General features: G+C 40.9%; 1 protein-coding gene across 2 annotated transcripts in view; it reads right to left on the minus strand.

Moving 5' to 3' along the window:
• The window catches only part of Tnr (tenascin R), a 504,972-nt gene that overhangs the window by 7,429 nt on the left and 479,282 nt on the right, over positions 1–18,261 (minus strand). Inside the window, exons 24-25 of one of the 2 annotated variants that reach the window (XR_001236463.1) lie at positions 15,772–15,856; positions 8,169–8,205 (exon numbers count right to left, since the gene is read on the minus strand). The exons of the other annotated variant lie outside the window; for it this stretch is intronic. The gene's annotated coding sequence lies outside the window, so the exon portion shown is untranslated. The remainder of the gene's footprint in view (positions 1–8,168; positions 8,206–15,771; positions 15,857–18,261) is intronic. 2 annotated transcript variants of the gene reach the window in all.

Raw genomic sequence — 18,261 nt, forward strand, 5'->3', positions numbered from 1 at the left:
CTGAATAACTCAATATCAGCCAGTGAAATTGAAAATGTAATTAAAAACTTGCCAAAGAAGAAAAGCCCGGGTCCGGATGGATTTACAGCTGAATTCTACAAGAAATTTAGGGAAGATTTAACACCAATTCTTCTCAAACTCTTTAATGAAATTGAAAGGGAAGGAATTCTCCCCAACTCATTCCTGGAAGCAAGTATTATCCTGATACCAAAACCAGAGAAAGACCCAACGAAGAAAGAGAACTACAAACCAATCTCCCTAATGAATATAGATGCAAAAATTCACAATAAAATATTAGCAAACAGAATACAACAAGTCATCAAGAAGATTATACAGCACGACCAAATGGGATTCATACCAGGAATGCAGGAATGGTTCAATATACTCAAATCAATTAATGTAGTACACCATGTCAATAGAGCCAAGGACAAAAATCACATGATCATCTCCATCAATGCGAAAAAGCTTTCAATAAAGTCCAACACTCATTTGTGTTGAAAACCTTACAGAAAATAGGAATAGATAGCCTTTACCTCAAGCTGATCGAAGCCATCTATGATAAACCAACAGCTCACATCATACTAAATGGTCAAAAATTTGAAAGCTTTCACTCTAAAATCAGGAACAAGACAAGGATGTCCACTCTCACCACTCTTATTCAATATAGTTCTGGAAATATTAGCTAGAGCAATTAGACAAGCAAGAGAAATAAAAGGAATAAGGATAGGAAAGGAAGAAGTGATTGTCATTATTCACAGATGACATGATACTCTACATAGAAGACCCCAAAAACTCCACCAAAAGGCTCATGGATTTAATAACCAAATTCCATGGCGTAGCTGGACACAAAGTTAACACTCCAAAATCAATAGCATTCCTGTACACAAGTAACAAACAGACTGAGACAGAAATTAGAGAAACCACAGCTTTCACAATAGCATCTAAAAAGATGAAATACTTAGGAATCAATCTAACAAAAGAAGTAAAAGATCTATACAGTGAAAATTACAGTACTCTGAAAAAAGAGATCAAAGAGGATATCAGAAAATGGAAAGATATTCCTTCCTCATGGATAGGAAGAACCAACATTGTGAAAATGACCATACTCCCAAACTTGTTGTACAGATTCAATACAAACCCAATTAAAATACCATTAGTACACCTCACAGATCTGGAGAAAATATTCCTAAAGTTCATCTGGAAGCAGAAGAGGCCTAGAATAGCAATAACAATCTTGGGAAACAAAGGATAGGCAGGAAGCATCACAATTCCTGACTGAAAATTATATCACAAAGCTACTGTGATAAAATCAGCATGGTACTGGCACAATAACAGACCTGAAGATCAGTGGAACAGATTAGAAGATACAGATACAACTACATACACACTCAGTCACCTAATCTTCGACAAAGGGGCCAAACATGTTCAATGGAAGGAAGATAGCCTCTTTAATAAATGGTGCTGGAAAAACTAGCTTTCTGTGTGCTGAAGACTAAAACTAGACCCATGTCTTTCACCATGCACTAAATTAAAGTCAAAATGGATCAAAGATCTAAATATCAAAACAGAAACACTAAATTTATTGGAAGAGAAAATACGTAAAAAATCTTGACGACATTGGGGTAGGCAGAGAGATCATGAACAAAAACCAAATTGCATGGGAAATACTTCAAAGAATCAACAACTGGGATCTTCTCATCTTATTGAAAAGTTTTTGCATATCTAAAGAAATCACCAATAAAGTAAAAAGAAAACCCACGAATTGGGAAAAAAATTTTAGCCAATTGCCCCTCAGACAAAGGACTTCTATCTAGGACATATAAAAAATCAGGCCTCCAAAATTCAAAGACCCAATCTAAAAATGGGCATCTGAGATGAATGCACACTTCTCTAATGAAGAGATACTAATGGTGAATAAATACATGAAGAAATGTTCAACGTCATTAGTTACTTGAGAAATGCAAATTCAAACAACACTGAGATTCCATCTCACCCCAGAGAGAATGGCTATCATCAAGAAATCAACCAATAACAAATGCTGGAGAGGCTGTGAGGAGAAAGGAACCCTACTCCACTGCTGGTGGGAGTGTAGATTGGTGAAACCACTGTGGAAATCAATTTGGAGATTCCTCACAAAACTAGGATTGGAAATCCCATTTAATCCAGCTATTCCCCTTCTGGGTACTTTCCCAGAAGAATTAAAGACATCATACCATAGTGATATATGTGCACCCATGTTTATAGCAGCACAATTTGTTACAGCTAAATCTTGGAAACAACTCAGATGTCCATCCACTGAGGAATGGATAAAAAAGTTGGGGTATTTTTATACATTGGAGTATTACTCAGCTATTAAAAAAGATAAACTCAAGGCTTTTGTAGGTAAATGGATGCAACTAGAGACCATATTCATAAGTGAAATAAATCGGACCCACATGTGTAAACAGCATATTGTCTCCTTGGTGTAGGAACCTGAAAGATTAGGTAAAACTCAAAACGTACAATAGATGATAGGAAAGGGAAAGAAATTGCTCAAAGGAAGGAACGACTGGGATGAGGGAAAGAAGAAAAAAGAAAGAAGGAAGGCAAAGCATAAATATATATATGAATAGCTGTGATAACTGTATTGCTGATGTCTGATGCTGTATTGAAATGCACAGTCAATGCTTACAATTTCTCATGTTCTGATCAACTTTGCATGTTTGTGTCTGATGGTCTGAGCAACTGATTTGAAGGTAACAATATACAGTGGAACTACCATGATGAATCCCTACCATCTTGTCTAGTGAAACTCTGTATTACCTCTAATGTTTTACCGAAGAATTATTTTCTTACTCTCTTTAATGGTTTGAGAAATCTGTCATTCTTACATCTGGTAATCTGAGCAATGTAATTGAGGATAGTGATATGCAATGTAACAGCCACTGTTGATTTGTATTTTTTGTCTTGAGACCCTGTATCCTTTGAATGTTCTTGCTTTGATTTGTTTATGTTTGTGATACTGGTATGCTGCAACTCTTCTATTTTTTGTTTGTTTGTTTCTCATATAATACTCTTTTTAAAATAAAAAAATAGGTACCATGCAGCTTCAGAAGAATGATGAATTCTCTTTGAGCTGGGCCTTTGGAGAGGAGCAAGCAAGACTCCTAAAAGACACTGAGTTAGCTGAATTCTGAATGATATAAAGATACCTTTTGGGTGATGCTTTTAGGGTGAACTGGAGAGGAATGTGAAATAGCAAGGTGTTAAGGAACTTCAAGTGGTCAAGAATCAGAGAGAGAAGTGAGTGAAGGTGTGCAGGGTGAAGCGTGATCTGGGAGGAAGGGCAAGGACATGGAACAAGAATGGCTTTGTTTGGCAAGCTATGGAGTTTGATCTCCAAATTCCTGGAGAGCTATGGCAAGATTTTCTAAACAGTGGAATGACATATGAGCAACCCTGTGTCACATGATACTAACTTTGTCAAATGTATAAATAAATGCCCCTGTGGTGATTGAGCAGTTTTCTTTTCCTCCCATCTGGAGAGAGAGGGCTCCACCAGATCTCATCTTTCATCTCTTATCTATATTTCCTCATCCTCTTGCCATACTTCCATGGTAAGCAGCATCTAACATCCTGGCTGTCTCTCTCCCCTTCTAGGCCTGGTTCTCATTATTTACATGTGTAAGGAAGGGAAGTGCTTTTGCTAATATGTAGGTTGTAGTTGTTGGATGGTGAACACAGGTTTTAAGCTGTAAGCTTCATAAATGTGATACAAATATAGAGACATAGAAATTTTAGAGCAGGTTTTGAGCAAAACTTCACCTTGTCTTGCTGCTAGGAAAGATTGCCTAGATGATTTTTTTTTTTTTTTTTTTTTTTTTGGTTTTTCTCCGGTACCGGGAACCAAACTCACGACTTGCCAAGCAGGCGCTTTTGCCGCTGAGCTAAATCCCCAGCCCCTGCCTAGATGATTAAGTAGACAGCACAAATATCTTGGGGACTTCTTTGCTGTCAGGTCCAAGGCAAGATTTTTCTGAGCCATTACTTGCCTCTATCTGTCTCTGGAGGTGGTCTTTTTTGCAGACTGGGAAGTGCTTCAACAACTTCCAATTTGCCTTTTGATATTTTCCCCCCTTCCCTCTCTTTCAAAGAATTAGAAAGCACTTGTTCCAGTCTCTTGATTATTTTGCTAGCAATGTTTCCTTCTTTAAACATGACTGTTATAGCTGGGATCAATTGTAGCTTGTGCTTTTGAAAACACATGCTGGAGTTAGGAGTGTGAGTTTACAGAGAAAGTAGGGGTGTGCACTTGTAAGGGTGGCTAGTTGAACCCAACCTATCTTCTGGTCTCTTTCCAGATAGCAGCCACCTGCTCTGGAACAGGTCACCTCAGGGGATGCCTTGAGAAGCTATAGAAACCAAGTAGGGATTAAAAGAGATGTCTATTTTCCCCTTGTTTTGCAGATGACAAGCTCAATATTAAATTTTCTTACTCCTTTAGAATGTATTGCTAAACACTGGAAACTGTTCGACCCTCATATATTAAGGAAGAGCTGTTTAATATTTTTCTTCACCTGCACATGGTCTGCCTACTCCCTAGAAGCAAAATAAAATACAGAAAGAAGTATTGATTATGATCCTATTTTCAACTAGAATTGTACTGTAAGAAAGAGGGAAAATGGTCAAAATCACCTTAAGTTCTGACTTTCTTTGCATTAAGAGATAATCCTTACTTGTGTTCAAAATGTAAATATAAGCTACAGGAAAACAAGACACCGCTGGCCATTGAGGCAAAATCAGATGCATCTACTATTACTGAGCTTGAGGTTTTTCTCCCTTGCCCTTCACATCCTAAAGACAAGGTTTCCAAGGCAACCTTAAAGCTCCATTCATTATTACTGAACTTGAGGTTTCTTTCACTTGCCCTTCAGATCCTAAGGATGAGGTTTCCAAGCCAACCTTAATCAAAGACCCATTCAGTACTTCTGAGCCTGAGGTTCCCCTTACTTGCCCTCTAGTTTCTAAGGGTGAAGCTTTGAAGCCATCCTTAACTGAAGCCTCTACTGGGCTATATCCATCCCCATCTGATTTTGTTGAAGCTCCTCAAGGACAGTGTCCCTTACAGGAGGTGGGTAGAGAATTTGGACCTACCCACGTGCGTGTTTCATTTTCTCTCAGTGACCTCAAATAGATCAAATAAGATTTGAGATGACTAGTCTTTAGGGAACTTACATGGGCCTATGAACAAGGATATGTTACTTTTAAATCAAACATGGACTTTTAATGAGAAACAAGCAGCACTACAAACTGCTATTACAGTTGAAGGTGAATATCATATTGTTAATTCTAAAAGGCCAGAAGATGGGCAGCCAGGGGACTAGCCAGTTTCCACTAGCACCTAAGCAGTCCCTACACAAGATCCTTGCTGGTCTACCAACCAGATGGGGGATTAAAATAGGAAACATCTCTAGACATATATCATTAAAGGTCTAAAAAGGATGAGAGCAATTATTTTGAATTGTCAGCTACTCATCAGGAGAAGATAAGGACTCCTCTGCCTCCTTAGATCATTTATAAGAGGCACTGATGAAACATACTTTCATGGCTTCTGATTCAGTAGGCCAGATTATTCTTAAAGACAAGTTTATCACTGAGTCAGCCTCAGATATTTAAAAAAAGATACAAAAGATGGCTTTTGCTTAGCTCACTTGATACTTTAGTGAGAATTGCCTCCTCAGTATTGTATAATTGAGAACAGGAAGAAACCAAGGGTAAAAAACAAAGAGGCCAAGAGAAAATGGCTGCCTTTGTTGTGGCCTTAAAAGAAATAAACTCTAAGTCTGATTCTTGGGGCTCTAAGAGGTGTTTGACAGCTAAACTCATCTTCTACCACTGCAAAAAGCCAAGCCACCTTAAGAGAGACTGTAATAAGAACTGTCAAGACAAAAGGCCCCCTGAGCCATGTCCTGATTACAAAGGTGACCACTAGAAGTCAAACTGCCCCCTGAGATGAAGGTCCCAGGGGTCAGACCCATCTTACCAGCTGGTCCCACAAGACTGAAGGGCTCTGGGTCACACTCTGCTTTCTCCCTCTGGCCAGACAGTCATCACCATGGAGGAACACTTGGTAATCATGACTAGAGGTGCAGGGGTTGAGGGGAATAAATTTCTGCTAGTTGTTCTTTCATACCTTAAACTATACAAGTTATGGCCAAAGTGCATGGTAAGTGTGCAGTTAAGGTAGAAAACGGGCAAAATTTGTGCGTAGGAAATGTGAACATAAAACACGTTCCAGTTGATGTTGACATTTTGCACCAGAAAGCATAGAACCTTTATAAAGACTTCAGCAAGGAATCTGTTGAAATAAGTGACACTAACCCATTTAGTGCAAGTAAAAGGTGCTTGCACAGACTCAGGAATAGGTTGGGCTAAAAAATTTTAAACATTGGAAAAGTTGCTTTGGCCCATGAAGAAGTTGCTGTTGAATTTCTGGCAGAGTTGAAATTGATTAAGGAGAAAAGATGCCATCCAATGGCAGTCTCCAATTGTGATGAAACTGTTCTCCTCTGGAAGAAGATACTCAGTAAAATCCATATTCCTAAAAGTACAAAGGAGGCCCCAGGTCATAAAATGTGGTGGGACAGATTAACTTTGGCACTATGTGTCAATGCTACTGGATGTGATAAAGCCTATAATATACAAGGCATAGAACCTATACGCTTTCTAAAACAAATTTATTTGTCCATGTTCTGGCAAAATAATAAAAGATTAAGGTTGAAACATCTTGTTTATAGAATGATTCTGCCAGTGCTTCATTCCAGAAGTGAAAAAATACTTGGAAGTGGGAGGGTTGGAATTTAAATTCCTACTAACAATAGACGATGCCCATGGCCATCCTCAGTGTGTTTCCTAGGAAAGTGAAAATGACAAGGTTGTATTTTTACATCCAAATACAACCTCATGACTTCAGTCCCTTGTACAGGGAATGATATAGTTTGCCAAGGCCACATCTACCTGCCTGATATTTATCATATTTGGTACAGGCTCTAATCTAGACGTAATGCAGTTCTAGAAATCATTCACTATTGCTGACACAATAACATTTATCAAAGCTACAGTAGGTAAATTAAAACCAAGATCTGTAAATGCCTGCTTGGAGAATTTACGATGTTAAAGTCATGAATGATTTTAAAGGCTTCCTAGGGATTGATAAAGAAGTGAGGAAAGTCATCCATGAGCCAGACAAGTTAGTAGAGACAGACTTGCCAATATAGTTGATGAAGTGGAAGAATACATTCAAAGCCATCAAGAAGTATTTTTTTAAAAAATCAGGAATTCAAGAACTTGAATGAACCATCTACAAAGGAAGCAGGAGAAGAAACCAAAAAGAGAAGTAGCCATGTGAACATGGATGAGATCTGTTGAAGAGTTTTGAATTGCACAGATTTGAAAGGACGAAATTATAGAATATAACGTTTGGATAAGGTGCAGCATTAAAGCACCCATAAGGTGCAGCATTAAAGCACTGAAGTATTACAATCTCTGCAGCAACACTTTGATGGGTTTCAAGGAGACATCTTCCCATTATCATATTCTTCCAAGAGGCTTCAGCAAGAGACTCCAACCTCCAAGCATCTCCAACTGTTGATGTTGTCTATTCTTGACATACAGCCTTTGACATTCTCATAACTCAGTGATTCAGGATCACTTGAAGCAGATTATCCTTCTTCTGATGTGTAGAAGGTCATTAGTTTCCTATCATTGTACCACAGTGCCTGTGTCATTCACCTCACTTCTTCTTCGTCACTCTGTCATGGTGTCCATATTATCCATATCATCACAGAAAAAAGGGTGAGTACAGTACCAGGAGATATTTTGAGAGCAAGCACATTTACATAATGTTTTTAAGAATATGTCTTTATGATTTGTTCTATTTTATTATTGTCATTGTTAATCTCTTACTGGGCTGAATTTATACATTAAACTCATCACAGGCATGTATGTTGTATTAGTCAGCTTTCTGTCATGGTGACAAAATACCTACGAATATCAACCTAAAAGGAGGAAAGATTTATTTTGGCTCAGAGTTTCACAGATTTCAGTGGTCAGCCTGCTAGATTGCTTTTAGGCCTATGGTGAGGCAGAAATATCATGGTAAAAGGGTGTGACATAGGAAAGCTGCTCACCTGCTAGTGTTCGGGAAGCAGAAGGAGAACAAAGAACCTGAGAGAAAGTGGGCAAGGATCAGATATATTCACCAAAGTCATATCCCCATGACCCACTCCCTTCAGCTAAGCCCACCTTCTATCTCCATCATATCTGAAAGAAAGCCATCAAATTATTATATCATCAATAGATTATTATTCCACTGATAAAGAGCCCTCATGTCCTAAGCCTACAGCAACCAAGCTTTTAAAAGAATGAATTTGGAGGGCGTAGTAGATCTGAACCATAATGTGCACATAGGGATAAACATGATACATACAAATAGGATTCTGTACTATGTGCAGTTTCAGGTATCCAGTAAGGAATGTATTGTATACCTTGTGCATAAGGAGGAACCACTATTTACCCAACTTACTAAAGTTTATTGGTGTTGTAAAGGTAAAGTGAAAGATAGATACCTCAACTCCCTTATATCCTTTTACTGTTCCCTACTTAGTACACAATTGTCTTAAATATTTCCCTTATGTACATTTAGAGTAATTATCAGAGAGTGTTACAACTTTTGCTTCAACCCATCAAGTATAATTTAGAAATTTAATAAAAGATTACTCTATTTTATGCACCATTTTTTTTCTGGCTTCTTTCAAGACTTTTTCTTTGTTTTTAGTTTTCAGAAGCTTAACTATTATGTGACTTAAAATAGACTCCTTTGGTTATATCCTGTTTGGGGATTGTTCAGCTTTTTTAATCTGTGGGTTTATGTCTTTTGCCAAATTTAGGAAAATGCCAGTCATTATTTTTGGAGTACTTCCTAAGCTCTACCTTCTTCTTCCACTCCAATGCCATTGATAAGAACATTTTGTTCTAGCTCTACAGGTGTTGTTCAGATTGGATAATTCCTATTCTATATTTCTGTGCACTGTTTAGCCCATTGTGGTGGACTACCTAATGGTCAGCTTGTAACACCCAGCTGAACTGAATCATCATGGTTCTGGGTGTGGAATGCCCACCTGAGGACTATTGCCAACAGCATGAAAGGAGAACAGGAGGGGAAGATAGTGTGCTGTTGATTCTCCTGGAGAAGCTTGTCATGCTGGTTTTCCTGATATGAAGTCAGCTGTTCTCATCACTGGAGGAGCTTGGGTCCTCGCTGTCACTGAGAATGGCTGTGGTTCTTTTCAGGGCAGCTTTGGTCCTTACCTTAAGCATCGCTTGCTGGCTCCAGTGCAGATCCCTCAGCCTGTTGGCACAGATCCTTCATCCTGCTGGCTCAGACTTTCTAGCTTTCACCACTGACTTTTGGGCCTTCCCAGTGCAGATCTTTGATGCAGACTTGCCTGAAACATTGTTGTGGGCTCCAAGGCTCCAGCTGGACTCATGGAGGATATTGCCATGGGCTCTAGGTCTTCTGCTGGACTCGTGCAGGACATCATCGTTGGATCCAGGCCCTCAGCTGGATTCTCTGGGTCTTTGATTGGACAGATTTCCTGTACTCTTCTGCATTTGACTTTTTGGGTGAATATTATAAAGTAACCCTATGAATTATATGTCCTCTATTAAATCTATTCCCTTGCAAAACCTGACTACAACATTCATATGCTGAGCTTTTTATTTTCAATATTGTATTTCCAGTTATATAATTTCTGTTTGACTCTGTCTTGTTTCTTGCTTTATGAGACTTTCTATGTATTTATTTGTTTTATGTGTGCCCATAATTCCCCTTTGAACCACTTTTAGCATGGCTGCTTCAAAATCTTCATCAGGCCATTCTAATCGCTCCTTCATCTCTGTGTGGGCATCTACTCATTGTTTTCATTTAGTCTGAGAGCTTCGTGCTTGTTGATATAATAAGTGATCTCAGTTGAAACCTGAACATTTTTATATTTCATTCTGAGATGCAGTATTTTATTTGAATGTTTGGCTTTTGGTACTTTTTTGGTACCATGGTGGTAGAGCGAGGAGGTGCCACTTCATTGTCCATGGTGGAGGTAGAAGTCCAGGCCTCTCGCTTGTCCTCTTGCTGACAGCTGACTTTGAGTGAGCTGCTCCTCATAACTGACAAGTGGAAGTGGGGCTCAGCTTCGTGTGTGGTCTTCACTGACTTTGCAGGAAAGGTGGTCTGTTATTGCTGGCTCATGTGACAGTCCACCTTCCACTAGGCCTCTACCCCAGAGCAGAGGGAGAGAGGCTCCTTGTTGCTGCTGGATGGAAGTGGGAGTCTAGGCCTACAATGCAATCTTCGTGCACACCCCGGTGAGGGGTGATGTGGAAGGCTCATTGTGGACCAGCTAGGCTGAAAGTCCAGTCTTCCTACTTGATCTTGTCTGACACCACTCCAGTAGGTGTGCTGGGCACCTCATCACAGTTCCTCAAGGGAGAGAGCCAGGGTCTCACTTGGCCTTTCCTGCTGTGGGTGGGAGTGGGATTCCTGTTTTGTTCTGTGGCATTTGGCAGGAGTAGAGTGGTTACTGTATGAAAAGTTTCCTCTCTTGCTAACATGCTCCTTTCCTGGTCTTCGACTAGAGAGAGGAACTTTATTTTTTGTCCATGCCTGTTGTTGTTTCTGGATCACTGGCTTGTTCTGTTCCAGCCTGGGATCCATTAGGCACAAGGAAAACTCAGGGAACTCATCAGTCTCACTGGGTTTTGAGTTCTCTAACAAGTCTGCCTTTCAGTGTTCTCTTGTTCTTATTTTACATATGATTCTCTGGGCTTTTTGCTATACTTAGTGGGAAGAATACACAAGTCTAAGTACATGTACTCCATCTTCCTTAAAGCTGAAGCATTGAATGCAAATATTTTAAATAAAAGTTTTGTACAAAGCTGACTTTTAATTTATTTTAAAATTTAATTACATATTTTAAGCACTTTTATAAAAGTAAATTTTTATAGTTTTAATGTTCAATACTATTCTAGTTACCAAAAGAAATATTAGTCTCATGGTTCACTCATTGCATAAACTTAAGGGTAATACGATTTGTGTAATATTGTAAAATGTTCCTCAGCTGCTCCTTGCATCTATTACAAATACTATGCTAATTTGTGAATATTACTGGGACCTCAAATTAGAATATAAAGAGAAGAAAGAAAATAGACATCTAGCCTTTTTTAGGAAACAATCATTTAGCATGCAAGAGGCACTGCATTATGCTGAGAGGAAGGATTTGACAAGTTAATTTGTCTTTGCTCTTATACCTAAGTGCTTCTGTTGCTCAGCCTTTCCCAGTGGCGAAGTGTCTGTAGGACAAAACCCACAAACAAACCTTCCTGGCATGTAGATGCCACTGCTGTCTGTTTTAAGGATATGGGGAAAGATGTGAAGTGTTTCCCCAGCGCCTGGTTTAGAAACAAAAGTGGCTGGAAGTTGTCAGCACTGAGCAGCAGACCCCAAGCGACAGAGATGTTCATATGTTCTTCCACAAGCGTACTTGTGTGTCTGTGTGAGAAACAGGATGCTTTTTAGCACATAGGTCCTGGGCAGGGACCTTCTTGCCTAGAGCCTGCAGGTAGTGTTGTCTTCCATTGGATGAATTACATACCATATTTTAAGAGCTTTTTCTCTCCTCTGTTTTCTTGTAATCTAGTGTAAAACCATTAACAATGTAAATGAAGCAAAACTAAACATTTCCACATTCAATTGAGAATTAATATGAGGTAAACACAGATCAGGAGATAGTGAGTGTTCTTTCTTTATAATTTATGATACAATTTTAATGGCTCTGCACCACTGTGTTTTTGGGTAGAAATGCTGTGGGCAGAGAGGGATATTTCTGCTTCTAAATAATTGGGGAAAGTGTTGAATTTTTTAATGGTCTATTTCATTTTTCTAACTAAAGTCAAATGCTTGATATGATAATTAAAAATACATCAAGTTATCCAGAGCAGTCGCAGTTGTGTGTTTGGATAGATGACAGGATAATTGCCAACTCTTATCTTCAATTTTCAGACTCAAATCTCTTTCCCATTTAGTTTTAATTGGCTCTGGGCTTCCATCCATCCTTAACTTTGGGTTCATTTGTTACAGTTGTTTTATATGAGCTAAGTCCTTCGCGAGTGCATACAATAAATCTATGTATCTGATTCATCTTTGTTTTTATGGTTAATATTTTAAAATTATAAAGCCAGACTCTTCAGAATGTGAAATATAGGAGTAAAAAATCTCTGTTTCTGAATTACTTTTTTGATGTCTGGGGAAAGATATTAGCTTGTAGGCATTACCTTATTGAATCACATTTTTAGAAACTCTCTTAAAAAAAGATTTCATGTCTTTATTTTCCTTGCTCTTAACCCCTGTTGGTTTTCTCAACTCCCATAGCAGGTATTTTTGAATATTTAAATCTTTTCATAATGATTTCTTCTATTTCCCAAATTGCCAATTAAACAATGACCTGGTTTAAGGCTACCTTGCCACCCTGGGCTGTAATGTTCATACAGAGCTCAGAGTGGTTCTGTTCCCTGGCTACCAAATAGTGCTTACAACCTTTCTGGGTGGAGCAAGGGTTGGAGATGACTGTTAATATTGTATTGGAGCTATAAGCCTTCTTAGCAAAAGGCATACAGATACATAAAGTTTTAGGAGTTCCCCAGATATGTTGCAGTCATACTAACTTCCTTAGGGCTTCCATGACCCCGGGTTAAGCCTCCTGGGCTTAGACCACTTGGTGGTAGGGGCATTTACACCATTTAGGCAGCCGTGATGTCTTGGGATTACTTGTAAGATGCAGCTGTGATGCTGTTTTGGGGGGTAGGTAGGTGCGGTAAGGGTATTCAATGAATTAAACATGAATATATTCAGAAGCTTACAGCTCAGAGGACACAGGGCAGAGGATGCTACACATCAGGAAGTGAGCTTATAAAGCGCAATGAGTCTTCTGCTCTGGAATGAATTAAAGTTATAATAATGGTGGTGAAACAAAGGAAAAGGGCACCATTTAAAGGAGCTGTCTTTGAAAGCTGGTGCTTCTAAAGGACCCAAAGCATTCTACTTCCACAGCAGACCGAGGTAGGCTTCAGATATGCAGAGCAGGGGAGAGAGATATCCTGCTGTGAGAGAGAAGCGGGAAGAATTCCTGGGGGAGAGGAGTCAGCTTGTTCCATAGCAAGGCATGGCCAGTGAGGAATCCCCAGAGGATGTTCAAGAAATGGGACAGCTAGTATCAGATGTTAGGTTGTGTGCCGTGTGGCGAGAAAATGTAACCCATCCCTCATGACCTACAAACCATCGATAAAAATTCTGCTAACGTGCAACGCTTGTAAAAATGATTGCTTTTAGGCGAGAGGAGAGGGCTGGGTGAAGAAGGTGCAGAATTATGGCAAGCAGAGAATAAGAATTCAGTGAGGGCAGGAAATTGGAGCCAGAGGTGTGAAAAGAATATAGGTTCTCTTGCAATTCACAGAAACTTCAAGGTTGGCATTTGGATTTTTTCCTAGGACGTACAATGGGAATTTGAGCCAAACAGATATTTTAAGGAGCATAATGGCCCTTGCTGACCTCTGAGTAATGTCTGCCACAAACTGTTTACTTTTCTGAGCGTTTTTCTCCTCGTTTCCATTTGTCCTCTTGTGACTGGGCTCACATGCCTTGACCTGGTGGGGCTTGCAGGTGCTGGCCTTTTCTTAGTCTTGTGAGGTGGCAGCTGCCCAGGAGGGAGTCCCCGGGGAGCATGCAAATGCACTTTCAGTAAACGTGGAGAGGGGAAGAGGTCAGTGCACCTGAGAGTCAAATATAAATTTCGGTGGAGACTGATAATTTGAAAAGCATTTGCAAAGTTTCATTACCAGATTCCTAGTTTAGTCCTAGCCAATTCCCAGGTATAACAGCCCTGGTGCTCAGACAGGCCACTCTGATTTTTCCTGGCAGAAATCTTCTTGCCAGAGGCTGGGAGCATGGAGCAGGGAAAGGATGACAGGTGTTGATCACTGGGTATTAAGCCACAGTTGGGTGGGATTAAGGAGCTCAGCTGTGCTATTACACTGTAGGGTGACTATAGATAACAGTAATGTACTACGCATTTCCAAAAGCTAGAAGAGAGAATTTTGAATGTTTTCACCATGGGGAGGTGATGAATGTTTAAGGAGAGATATGTCTAACCTGTCTGGAACATTATAGAATATATGCATGTATTCAAAGATCACTTGGTACCCTACTAATACGTAGAAATTTATGTATCTGTTAAAAATAAATTTAATTTAAAAAATCTTTTTAAAAAAGAATATCCTGTCCTGGATTGAGCCCTGGTCGCACACAGTTAAGTAGGGCCCTGCCAGGCACATGGCGGTGAGGGGAGCGGCAGGGGAGCCAAGCCCTAACAATTCCTTTCTTCTTTCAGTTGTTGGCTTACAGGATGAGGCCCTAGGACAAATTTAGTATGCTTTGCACTGTTTCAGTTGAAAATAGAATGAGATAGGTGTGACAGCGCATGAGTGTAATCTCAGTGCTCTAGAGGCTGAAGCAGGAGGATTGCAAACTCCAGACCAATTTGGATTATGTAGTGAGACCTTTTCTCAAAACCCAAAGAAACAAAACAAACCACAATAACAACAGCAGCAAAGACGAGAGAATGAGTACACCCCTCCTCCTTGCTTATTAGTGTGGGGTGTGCATGCTTCAACCCCGTGCAGGAATTTCCTCCTGAGGAAATCTTAATGCTCTGTGAATGGGTGCTGATGTTGAGCCACAAAGGTGGGGTCAGGGCTGTGAGTCCTGAGGACCAATTGACTGGTGACTTATTGAATGTGGTCACACTGACTGGCATCTCCAGCCCTTTTCTCCAAGGATTTGGTATAAAATGGTTTCTGGAGCCTTGTGGTGTAGTCCTGCAAAGCGGCTGAGGGAGCCACCTTTGGGTGGTGACTGCATCAATCTTTCACTGCATCAGAGACTCTTGCAGGGTGGTATTGGTGGGAGGGGGCGTGGGAAAGGGAATAGGGTCCCGCGGTAAGGACTCAGCCCTGACATGTGTGCTGGGGCACCATAACAAGTGTGCTTCGCTTCCAATGATTCATGAAACAGGCATTTGTTAGGTGCAGATAATGTGCCAGATACTGGGAGTGCAGAGATGAAAGTGGACAGGCCCTGTGAGCTCACAGGAACTTCTGTTCCAGCTGGTAGATTGTAAGTTCTGGCAATGGTTCATGAGGCGCATGTGACTTGATCTCTCTTTCTTCTGCACTTCATCTCCTACTTTATCCTGTGCTCCCTCTGACAGCCCCGAACATGCTGGCCTCTTTGCAGCTCTTTTGTTTTGTTTTGTGATTTTAAAAATTTGTTTGTTTTGATTTGTTTTTGAGACAGGGCCTTGCTATGTTGCTCAGGCTGGCCTCTGACTCAAAGAGATCTCCTTGTTTCAGCCTCCCAAGTGCTGAGATTTTAGGCATGTGCCATTGTCCCTGGGTTCTCCTTGCTGTTTATAAAATGCAAAAGGCACACTCTTATCTCAGGGCCTTTGCTTTGAATGTTTCCTCGATCAAAATGTTAATCAAATGTTACCTTACTCTGACCTGCTATTATAAGTGCAATTGACCTTCTAAATAGCTTAATCTCCCTTATCTTGTTCTATATTTTCTTTCTAAAGCATGCATCACTTTCTACCATATTACGTGATTAACTTTACTGCATTTTACCTTTTATTAACTGTTATTTGTCAGCTGTCATTTCATCAGAATGAAAACTCCATGAGAACAGGAATCAATTTTATCAGAACAGCGCCTGTGAAATGAATGAATAAACGATGTTGTGGTGGGCTGGAAAGTCATCCTGCCCCTCCCTATTTCTGTGCCCGGCCTCTGCAGGAATTGGCTTGAGTGAGCTCCCCTGTCCCTCACTTGAGTGCCACCCTTGGCCTTGAGTCAGGGAAGCTGTGTCCCGTCATCTAAGCAAGCTCGATGTGGAGGACCTTCCTTCCCGAAAACTCCAGGAAGACCGACGCTGCCAAGTCAGAGAGGGGACACGTGGCCATGCTGGTCAGAGTTTCCAGGAACTTGGTTGTTACAGCTTTGAAATAACTTAGCAAAGGAAGTTCTTGAAAGAAACCTTTGTCTTTTGTTTAGAGATCCAATTGCAGTCTTCCAAATATAACTTAAATTCCACCTGTTCGTTTGGCTCTACTTCTCCTTCCAGAGGCTCTGCAGATGCCAGCACTCGCGGCCACACTTACTATTTAGAGTTGGGGTCTGAGGTGCCCACACGAGGCTCGGGAACCCTGCCTCTTCCTGGGTCTTTGAGAAAGTCCCCAAGGAGTGCTCACATGTTCCACATGCCACCTTGCTTTCCTGCAGTTGGGACTGACTTGGACGGCTATGTAGGCCAGCTCTGGCCTTGTTCTAACCACTTCTCTAGCGTTCCCTTTGCTGTAGTTTCCTGGACAAGACCTGGACCTTCACACTGAGCCTGAAGTTATCTCATACACTTTATTGAGGACCTGATGCAACCATGAGAAATGCATAAGCCAGAAAAGGGAAGCTTAATGCTGCAGATCAGTCACCAGTGCTTGGAGTCCTTGGCCATGCTGGGGGGGTGGCGGGTCATCTCTCTCCTTAGTCCCCAGTCTGCTGCTTCGCTCCAGGACTTGCTCATCTCCTGTAGTAACATTTTCCCCTGAGTTCTCTTTTCCACCTTGAATCTAAGTCCCAAACCTCAACTCTGAAGTTAGTCAAATGGCCCTACTAGCCTATTGTCCATTGCTCCCAGGAGTTGAGCTCGTATCCATGCTATGGTTTCTGACACTGGTGATCACCCTGCCTGGCAAACCCTTCTCATACATCCTTATGCTCCAGGCTCCACTTAGTCACTGAGACCTCAGCTCAAATACCACCTCCTTGGAGAAGCTTCTCTGAGTGCTCAGTCTAAACAGTACTGTCTCTCTCTTTCCCTCCTCTGTCTGCTATACTGTTTCCCATTCTTCATCATCCTCTGAAAGGGTTTTTTATTACTTTGTTTATTACTGGTTTCCATGTGGTACAGCATCTCCCAGCATTCTGCAGAAACGCCTGCTTCTGGAAGGTGAACTTCAAGAAAATAAGAACTTTATCTATCTTGTTGACCATTAGAGCTCCAGGACCTCCAAGATGCTCATTTGGCACATAACACCGCTCAGAAAATATTTGCTGACTGAATGGACAGCTAAGATTCTATCAATAAGGTCTGGCTTTTCATATTTTCTGAGTTTTGGAGGAAAGCCAAAATTCATATTTTAAATATCATTTCCCAATGTGACACCTTATTTTAATAATTTTAAATGCTGAATAGGTCAAATAAATGGTATCTGCCGGGTTATTTGTCCCACCAGCTTCTGGTTTGGGGTCACTACCCTAATCTACTCATTGTAGATGCCATACACAGTATCTTTTTTTTTTTTTTTTTGTTTTTCTCCGGTACCAGGAACCGAACTCACGACCTTGCGCTTACCAGACAGGCGCTTTTGCCGCTGAGCTAAATCCCCAGCCCCATACACAGTATCTTGAAGGGCAGAGCAAGAGAGGGTAGGACTGTGGAAGAGAAAGTGGTAGGAGAGGAGAGGGGGGAAATACCTTTCTCTCAGTGGTCAGAGTATCTTCTTAAGTGTAGGGGCCCCGTCCTTTCCCTGATAATGTCTCTGGGGAGCTGCTAAGACTTTGAGAGGGTATAAGACACATAGGAGGATAGATATTGTGGCTACAGGGGACTGAGGCTCCCAGTCTCGTCTACGGTCAAAAGACTCAGAGAGGCTGGAGTCGAAGGGATCATGTGACGTGTGCCATGCAATAACAACCAGTTACAAGGCTGCAGGGGCCTTGCCAAATATTTTGTGTAGTGTCAGCATCTCCAGTGCCCTTTGCATAGCCCTAAGGAGTACAGCCATAAGGGGACTTTGGGACTGGATGTTCCACAGGACTGAGCGTAGAGGGCTCAGTGTGAGAGTGTAGTGAAAGAGTACAAAGCTATAACGGATTTACGTGCAATCAAGTTTGTGGACTAATAGTCATTCCTGTTACTTCTCTTACTTAACATTTTGTTTTTGTTGAAGGAGAGAAAACAGCTGAGAAGAGTGTGGAAAAAGGTAACACCAAACCTCAGGTGGGCACAGCATCCTGGACTCTGGACTCTGTTGGGCACCTTCCAGTTTCCCCGGAGAA

This window comes from Chinchilla lanigera, unplaced genomic scaffold, assembly GCF_000276665.1.
Source record: "Chinchilla lanigera isolate Chin_1 unplaced genomic scaffold, ChiLan1.0 scaffold00005, whole genome shotgun sequence".
NCBI lineage: Eukaryota > Metazoa > Chordata > Mammalia > Rodentia > Chinchillidae > Chinchilla > Chinchilla lanigera.